Source organism: Peromyscus maniculatus, chromosome 13 (assembly GCF_049852395.1).
Source record: "Peromyscus maniculatus bairdii isolate BWxNUB_F1_BW_parent chromosome 13, HU_Pman_BW_mat_3.1, whole genome shotgun sequence".
In the NCBI taxonomy this organism is placed as follows: Eukaryota; Metazoa; Chordata; class Mammalia; order Rodentia; family Cricetidae; genus Peromyscus; species Peromyscus maniculatus.
This window is the reverse complement of record NC_134864.1, coordinates 6,510,896-6,520,255: the sequence shown is the minus strand read 5'-3', so window position 1 is coordinate 6,520,255 and position 9,360 is coordinate 6,510,896.

The following is a 9,360-nucleotide window of genomic DNA, read 5'->3' as shown; positions in this document are numbered from 1 at the left end:
GTCTCTCCAACCAGTCCGAGTTCTTGCATGTTTAAATCAGGTTCTTAGGTGGAGTTGGCATGAGCCACACATAATGCTCAAATTGTTGAACCAGTCATGGAAAAGGTCATCTGTCTTTATTAGAAAGTAAAAAGGCAATATTCAGAACACAGCTAAGAACATATATTTTGTTTTATTTATGTATTTGTTATTTGTTATTTATTTGTTACATGTTATTTGTATTTTGTATTTGTTATTTATTTGTTACATGTTTTCTTCCACCATAGCAAAAGGGATTTAAGAGGTGAATTTCTGAAGACCAAGCTTTTCAGAGTGGTGGTCATTTGTACTCCTCCCTAGAACAGGGGCTTCTGAGAAGGAATGTGAACTATGCAGGGGAGAGGAAAGGAATGTGTGTACCCCTTAGAGGGACCCTGCAGGTCAAAGGGAGACATCCCTGGAATCTGACTTTGAAGGATAGCAGGAAACTTAAAAGGAAGCTAGGGCAGTGAGGCTGGGTTCCAGCAAGCCGGGGATTCCCCAGCCAGGGAGAGCACTATGGCCTGTGCTCAGGTGGTGAATCATACGCTTCAAGCTGTTCCTCTGCTTCCTGCACCCAGGAGCTGATACACGTGCAGAGATTTCACCACAGCTGCATGCCCGGAAGTACAGAGCAGGCGGCTGAGCAAGGCCCCCAGCCCTGGCTTGCCTGATCCTCCCACTGTGCCCTTCGGTTTCTCCACTCTTTCGTGTTGAAATCGAGAGGCAATGGGCTGGGCCTCATACGACGATCTGTTTGCCTCAGTCTCCCGGGAGCAGGCATTCTTCTAGAGACTCAACTTTCTCAGTGAGGTCACCTTGAGAGTAGCTTCACTGCACTGATGGGGAAGACCCCCACACTGCCGCTGCCTGGACAGCTGCTCCTCTGGGCCAAGGACAGAGGGATCTAGATCCCACTCCCCCCCCCCCTCCGCAAGTCCCCGGCCTCACACACCTGGCATCCAGGGGTTCTTTATGCAATGTTGTAGCTGATTTCCCTAAACATGCCTTGCATTCCAGAGAAGCCACTCAGTACCAGCTGCACTGGGACTCCTTCCTGTGACATTAAAGGTCCTCCCCACCTGAGGAAGACTATGGTCTCAGCCTTCAGGCCCAGCTCAAAACCCAGCTCTAACTACAGCTTTGGATTTCAGGTCCTGGGACATGATATGCATGATGCCTTCTCCCAGCCTCTGCCTGGGCTCACCCATCTAATTAATTCAGTACACATAAACTACTCACATAAGTTATTATGTAATCGCCGCCACCCTTTATAGGGACCAATTATCGTTTCAGGGACGGTATTAGAAACTCGGGGATTAAAGCACATATAATGAGGGGTGGGGTGTTAGTTTTGCAGTACTAGGGTTTGAACCTAGGACTTTCAAAGATGCTAATCAAATACTGTATCCCTGAATGACATCCATCTCACCAGTTTTATTTTTATCGAATTGTTGTTTCTACTAAAGTCCATGCTGATGGCTATATCTTAACCAAATGGTGTCTTGCTAGACCCCACGTGCTGACCACCTATCCCACATAAACTTACCCACCCTGTACCAAGAACAGCCATTTTGGGTAGCTCAGCTTCCCTCCATTGCTGGATGGTTTAACTCCTCCAGTCTAGGAAGTGCAAACCAGCATATCACTGTGGCTACCATTTCTATTTCTCTGACTCTTAATAATGTCACACACATCTTTGTATTCTTATTCAGCAGCTCTCTTCTGTGATAATGCTCCACGATTGTATCTGATTTACACAAATGCGTAGAGATGCACACTCTGCACACATAAACACACATTTGTGTGCATACAGACACATATATACATCGATATATCCATAACCATCAGTACATGTGTATATGTATGTGACCGTGGCATGTGTGGATGCACACTCATGACGCTAATGGATTTATAGGAGTTCAGTTTCATTCTGCACAATTATTGTTTACCAGTATTTTACAACCACTTTTTGTAAGAACATAATGTCAGAATCTAGCCACTGCACAGCAGCATTTCCCTCCAACCTCCCTCACAGATACTGACAGGTACCTCCTGGGACTTGGTACACAGGACCTCTCACCTGGGAAGTGAATTAATATCAAAGGGTATTGGTGTTAAGGTACTGGTGCCACACAGCTGCTCCCACCTCCTTCCCCGCCTCCTGCCTGGCTGCAGGCTCTTGCTATGAGCCCTCCACCATCCTCAAAAGAAGTCAGGGGACTCCCTGTTCTTCTAAGTGGGCTTTGAATCACTTTGGAGATCCTGCTACGCCCTGTCATCTGTCTCTGGTGCTGGGGCCTGAGCTCTCCTCCAAGTCCCCGGCCGCCATGCTGTGGTTTGGAGTCCTTAAGTTCTCTATTACTTACTCTCCACTCACCCCAGCCCCTTTGCAGTGATGGGTAGGTAATCAAAACCATGCTGGCGTGCACCAGGCTCGAGGCCTAATACGTTCCTTCTTATCCCTTACATGAGGCAGGGGCATCTCTCTCCCATCCCAGAGAGAAGAAACCATTGCTTGGAGGGGAACAGCTTGGTCCTTGTAACCGCTAAGAAGCAGCTGCAGGGAGCCAAGGCTCAGCGCTGTTTGGTTGGCTCCAAGTCTGCTGGGACGAAAGTGACGTATTCTGTTCCTGAAGGTGGCATTGATACGGAGCAGGGAAGGGACTGCCACCCTGATTTCTCAGTCCAGACCTGCCTGGCACCTGTCTTCTGGCATGTCTGCCATCCACAAGGGCGCGCACTGTGTACTGAGTCCAGTCCCCAGCCCGACATCCCCAGAGGTGCGGCAGCACCGCCTTACCCTCCTCCTCAGGAGGCAGTTGCGTCTCTTCCTCCAGCTGCAGAGTAAACCCAGGGCAGTTTCTTTTCTAGGCTCTCTCTCAACGTGGCCAGCACCCGTTTCCTCTCTGCAAAACTTCACCTCCTTTCTCATTGTGGCCACACTTCCTTCTTTTGTGTAGGGAGTCCCCTATTTCCGGTCAAGCTTTATTTTTTTCTTTCCGTCAGTTACGAGTTACTATTCAAATGGGTGAGTTTCCCGCGTCCATTAGGGCTGAGTCCAGTGGCTTCATGGGACACTCCCAGAGGGGACATCCACAGGGGACAGTGATGTCACCATCCACACATCATCTTGTGTTGCTGGTCACTTTTCTTGTGAGAAATCATCTCACGTCATCCAGAGGGTTAAAAAGAACCAACCGTCAGAGAATGAATCTGATTGGCTTTCCTTCCGAGATAGTTTTCAGTAAGCTCATTTTTAAAATTTAAATTAAAATTTTTTTTTGAGAATTTTATACATGAGTACATTGTTTTACATCATCCCCACTCCCTGCAATTTCTCCCATGTCCACTCTATTCCTTCTATAATTCATAACCTCTTTTCGTTAATATTACTAATGCATAACTAATGAGTGTGCTCGTGCGTGCGCGCACGCGCGCGCGCGCGCGCGCGCGCACACACCCCCCCTACTGAGTGCATTTAATGTTGCTCATATGTATATGTATATGTATATGTATATGTATATGTATATGTTTTTGAAGCTGACTCCTTGGGATTGGACAGCCTGTGGGGGATTAGCTCCCGATAAAGACCGATTCTCCCTCTCAGCATCCATTGACTGTCTGTAGGTCTTCATCTGGGGGTGGAGTCTTGTGAGATTTCCTTTATCCATGCTGGCATGTCAACTAGTGTTGCTATTGTGCAGGTTTTGATTAGGTGGCCATATTATTGAGATTTCATAGGCACAGTTTCTCAGAAAGTTCACTTTATAAAGTGATTTATCTGGGACTCAGAAGGCCTCCTTGCTAGAGAAATGGAAATAGACCGGGATTATCTAATGGTGGGCTGTTTCCGTGAGAGATACAAATAACAATGTCCTCGGTTATAATTATGCAGTTTCAAAAACATCCCAGGATGCTGAGACACCAGTGGATTTCAGGTGTAGAGGGCAATGACGTACACGGACAGCAAAGGGAAGCCTCCTTGTTCTGAACACTGCAGGGGTCTACTGTTAAATCAACTCCTCCTGCATAAGTGAACAGACAGCACGCTTCCCCGTGGTCCCCACCCACACCTCTCACCCCACCCAGTGAGGACTCTGAATACTGAGTAAAATCCTTCCATAGAAGTCAAAGCCCTGGAGTCCTCACTTCATTTGGGTCCCTCTACAACAGTGGTTTTCAACCTTCCTAATGCTGAGACCCTTCAATACAATTTCTCACGTTGTGGTGACAGCCCCCCCCCATACAATTATTTTTGTTCCTTCTTCACAACTGTACTGTTGTGGACTATAATGTAAATATTTTTGGAGACAGAGGTTTGTCAGTGGGGTCGAGACCCACAGGTTGAGAACCACTGCTCTGCAATCATGAGAGGATTGTGGGGTCGTGGAAACTGAGAGTCAGAGTCCAGCTACTCAGCTGGGCTTGGTGTCGCAAGCTTTTAATCCCAGCACTTGGGAGGCAGAGGCAGGTGGATCTCTCTGAGTTCAAGGCCAGCCTGGTCTACAAAGTGAGTTCCAGGACAGCCAGGGCTGCACCACAGAGAAAGCCTGTCAACAACAAAACAGAGTTCAGCTACTCACTAGAAACTGGAGAAATGAGATGCAGTGTGTTCACTTTCTAGTCCATTTGTCCCTGTGACTGTGGGGAGGAAACACTAGACAGAGAGAAGGCATGTGGGTCCAGGCTCAGCAGGAGAGGGGAGCACCCTCCAAACCCCTAGACTGAGGTGCAGTAACGTTTGTTTCTGGAGCAGTCCCTCCCGACAGCCACTACTCATCATAGTACTCATCATGACGTTCAAAGCAGGAGTTTCTCTTAGGGCCTCCATCTTGAATTTGAGGAAACGGAGGCACGAAAGGGTTAAGCTGGTTGTCCAAAGAGGTGCCGAGAGCTAGAAACAGAGCTGAGCTTTTCACAAGAAAGGACAACTCCCGAGCCTGTGGGTGGCCTGAATCTGCTGTGACAGTGCCCACACAAGGCTGTAGACAGTGAGAGGTGCTGAGTGACAGGTTACGAGACAAAGAGACAGGAAAAGGGGGTGGTTATCAGGGATCGGGAGTGGGCAAGCCGCTCCAGGGAGATGGTGCACAGGTGAGGCTTGAAAACTAAAGAAGGAACAAAGTTTCCAAGGATGGTCACCAGGACCTTTGCAGTCCCCTGGGGATGACCTGGAGTCTGGGCTGAGTCACTGGGCTGGAGAGCAAGCAGATCCCGTAGTCACTGGTCAGCTAGCCTCTGCTGCACGCTCAAACTCAGAAGGAGCCCATTCAGAGGACATGGAGGCATTTGTACATTCGGGGACTTGTCAGCTCTTGGATGGCGTCCACTGTGATGGGATGTTCCCAGAAGGATGCAAAAACCCCGAGGCTAAGAAGGTGGGCAGGTTTGAAGACCTGCAAGATTAGAGAGAGTGAAGGATGGAGAGGTGGGTGGGGCCAGGTCCTGCCAGCATTTCTCATTTCTGCTGAGTGTCCTAGCATGGTGTGGCTCCAGCAGGGAAGTGACAGCATCATCCTCTGAGTGACATAAAGATCCTGGAGTTAGAGGCAAGTCCTGAGGCTACTCCTGCTGTCTCGGGGCTTCCTGGCCAGGCACTGCCAGAACCCTGCCCCCATCCCATACCCCATCCCAATCACACCCAGATGTCGCCCTCAGGAAGAGAGAAGACAGTCAGTTGAGGGGTGATCCCTTCCACTGGGGGGAGTTTTAACTGTCTGGTGACTGTGAGTCTGGGATTACCTTGCTGTTCCCACTGTTCTGCCACCTGTCCACGAGCATTGGTGGTCTTGTGCTGTGGTCCTATACCCTACCAAGAACGCAGACAAACATCTATTAAATTCTGGTTTTCCAGCAAACACTGGTGCATTTGGCTGGATTCTGCATCTGTAGATAGAAGCTAAATTGTGGGCTCGGCAAGCATTTCAAGTCTTCCAAGGGAACAATGGAGTTCATGACAAAATGAGAGAACAATTAACTATGGAAGGAAGGGGGCCCTTCACAGTACAGTCTCCATGTGCTATTTTGATTGTAAGAGGATCAATGTGGGCTTCCATCATCGTGAAGTCAGCCAGCGAGGTGGCTTTTCTCCTTTGTTTTTTGAATTTCGGAACAATGAAATGGCCCCAAATGTTTACACGGGAGTTGGGATTGTTCCACATGTGAACTATGCCATCATGTCGAAGCACTGTGATGTGGACATCTATCAAACATCAGCATGAAGGCAGGAGAGATGTCAGGGCAAGAAGTTGCCAAGAGTCTCATCAGAATCCAATCAAGCCAGGTAGAAATCTCAGCACTCGGGAGGTAGGGGCAGGAGGATCAGGAGTTTGAGCCTGGACTGTACTATATGAGTCCTTGTTTCAAAATAATAATAATAATAATAATAATAATAATAATAATAATAATAATAAAATAAAATGGCATGGCTGCCATGCTCCTCTTGAGCATCTGTGGCTATGAACACATTTATACCTAGGAGATGGCCCAGCAGATAAAGGTGCTGGCTGCCAAGCCTGACGACCTGAGTTCGATCCCTGTGAACCATGTGTGAAATGAGAGAATTAATCCAGAAAGGTTTCCTTTGACCTCTACATGGTTATGGGTATACACACACACACACACACACACACACACACACACACACACACGCACGCGCACGCGCACGCACACGCACACGAACACGCACACACACACACACACACGCACACGCAGGAGATACAGGAAGGGAAGAAGGGAGGGAGGGAGGGAGGGAGGGAGAGAGGGAGGGAGGGAGGTAGGCTGGGAAAAACAACCATGAGATTTTTTTTTCAGGGTCTCACTCCAACCCAGACTGGCCTGAATCTCACTCTGTAGCCTTGGCTGGCCCCAAACTCTTATCTTAGCCTCTGGAGTGCTGGAGTTACAGGCTTGAGCCACTGTATTTAGCAAGATCTGGCCTTTTATTCAACAATCAGATCATTCACAGCCCTTGAGAAGCTCCGAGGCTCTGGAAATTGCTGAGATTTCAGGTTCTGGTGGTTCAGGTTCTGGTTCATGCCTCCCTCATGAAATTAAAAAAAAAATTCCTTTAAAAAAATTTTTACAATGATGTGTGTGTGTGTGTGTGTGTGTGTGTGTGTGTGTGTGTGTGTGTGTGTGTGATGCAGCTCTGGTGGCGAGTGCTTTTACCAACTAAGCCATCTCTCTAGTCCCTCACACACTTTCTTTACACGGCTCTCTAGAGCTTGCTTCTGGAAACAGGTTAGCTTGAAGGGCTGTTTCAGATACTCCAGGCACTGGACTGACGTTATCGGTTTAATGCTCCCGAAATCAAATAACATTTACCTCCCCTTTCTCCTGACCTAAGTCTCCACAACCATGTGTCAGCAAAGCAGAAGACCCCCGCCCTTAGCTCTCTGCCTTGCTGACTTCGGAACCAGACCCCAGACTCCTGTTTCATTCTGTTTCCCTGTTCCTTCCTACCCAACAGGGACCTGAGACAGCTCAGCAGCCAGTGATCATTAACTCATTCTCCTTGGCAGTCACCTCCTGGGGACTTAGGACTCCCATTCCTCCTGACTGATGGTCTGGCACTACCCCACAGCCATGAACACATGGGTAGCAGAGACATATGCCTCCTGCTTCATATCCAGCCCTGAGGCAGAGCTAGAGGGAAATCTGTAGGACTTCGATTGATGTGTGCATGGGGTCAACGAGAAATCAAGGATAGCCACTGTCTCCATGTCCTGAGAGAAGCATAGGGACTTGATGATCAGTGATTAGTCCTAGGGAAGGGAAGTGTGAAGCCTTAAAGGGCCTGGTCCCTGAGAAGCCATGAGAAAGCAGCAGGACTGAGGTCGAATGCGCTCTGGAGCTGGTCCTTGTGTTTCTGTCTTGTTCGAGTCCACTGGTACCAGGTCCACAGTAGTATACCATGAAGACGGTACCACTGACTCTTCATGACTTCACTCCCTCATCTCTACAGTGGGGGTGATGGCACAGTGTTCTGAGGACTAGAAGGATTAAAAGAGAAATAGAGACTCAAGGTAAGCCAGGAAACCACCTGTTCCTTTATAACTGACTGCAGAGGAAGGAAACTCTAATATATCCTTGGTCACCCTGGGTTGCTCTGACCAGGGCACACTTATGTGTCTGGCTCCCCGAATGTCTAGACAGATACACCATTCTAACTGAGCCTCGGCTGTGATGCGACCCAGCTCTTCCAACATCAGGACCTTCAGGAGGTCCTTGGACTTTCCAGATTTGCAGAATCTTGTACTACATGAAGTAGAGATAGAAAGGACATTTTAGGGCTGGGTTGCAGAGCTCCAGATGGCACAGTGGTTGAGGCTGGTATCTGACTCTCATGCCAAGGCAGAGGGAGCTACACCCTGGATATGCCAGGGAGGGTGGCCACAGAATGGGAGTCTCCCGTTTCCCATAACAGAATGTCTATTAATTATGCTTGGGGTTGGGCCTTGGAAGGACTCAGGAAAGGTCACTCTCAACCTTTTGAGGGCGAAGCTGTGATTAGAGGGTCCGGGCAGGCAGAGCAGCCACACACTGCCAGTTCTGACCCGGAGACTGTTGAGCCGCGTCTAGTCGCTCTGTGCTGAGGTTGGCCTGTGTCTCCACAAAACAACAGAGTGAAAGTAGGGAGTGGGAGATGGACCACCAGGAAGATACCACTGGGGAGGATTTAGCCACAGATTCTGAAAATGAGAAGCCAAAAGGATCATGGGGGAAATGCAGGAATGTGCAGAAAATCCATTGCCTGCTTCTTGGGAGTGATTCCATGCTCCCACGCCCCCGTTTCTTTAAATCACCAGCCTTAGACACTTACACTTTTCACACATGCCATTTGCACCACCTACCTTTAACACTAAGACATAGTGTGCCAATGGGCTGGGGGGACGGTTGGCTCAGTGGTTAAGAGCACTTTCTGTTTTTTCAGAGGTTCGGAATTTCTTCCTAACATCCATATCAGGCAGCTCACAACAACCACCTATAACTCCAGCTCTGAAGGATATAATGCCCTTTTCTAGTGCTTTTGGGCTTACATCTGCATGTATCATACACACATACACAGAAACAAAAATACATTTTAAAAAATATGTATTTACTTTATTTTATGGCATATTAGTGCTTTGCCTGCATGTATGGATATGCTCCATGTGTATTGCAGTACCCATGGAAGCCAAGAGTGTTGGATCTCTGGATGTCACAGATGGTTGTGAGATACCATGTAGGTACTGGGATTCGTCTAGAAGAGCAGCCAATGCTTTTAATGGCTGAGCCATTTCTCCAGCCACCTAAAAAGAAATTGGGAAAAAAAAATAGCAGAAAAATTTTGCAATT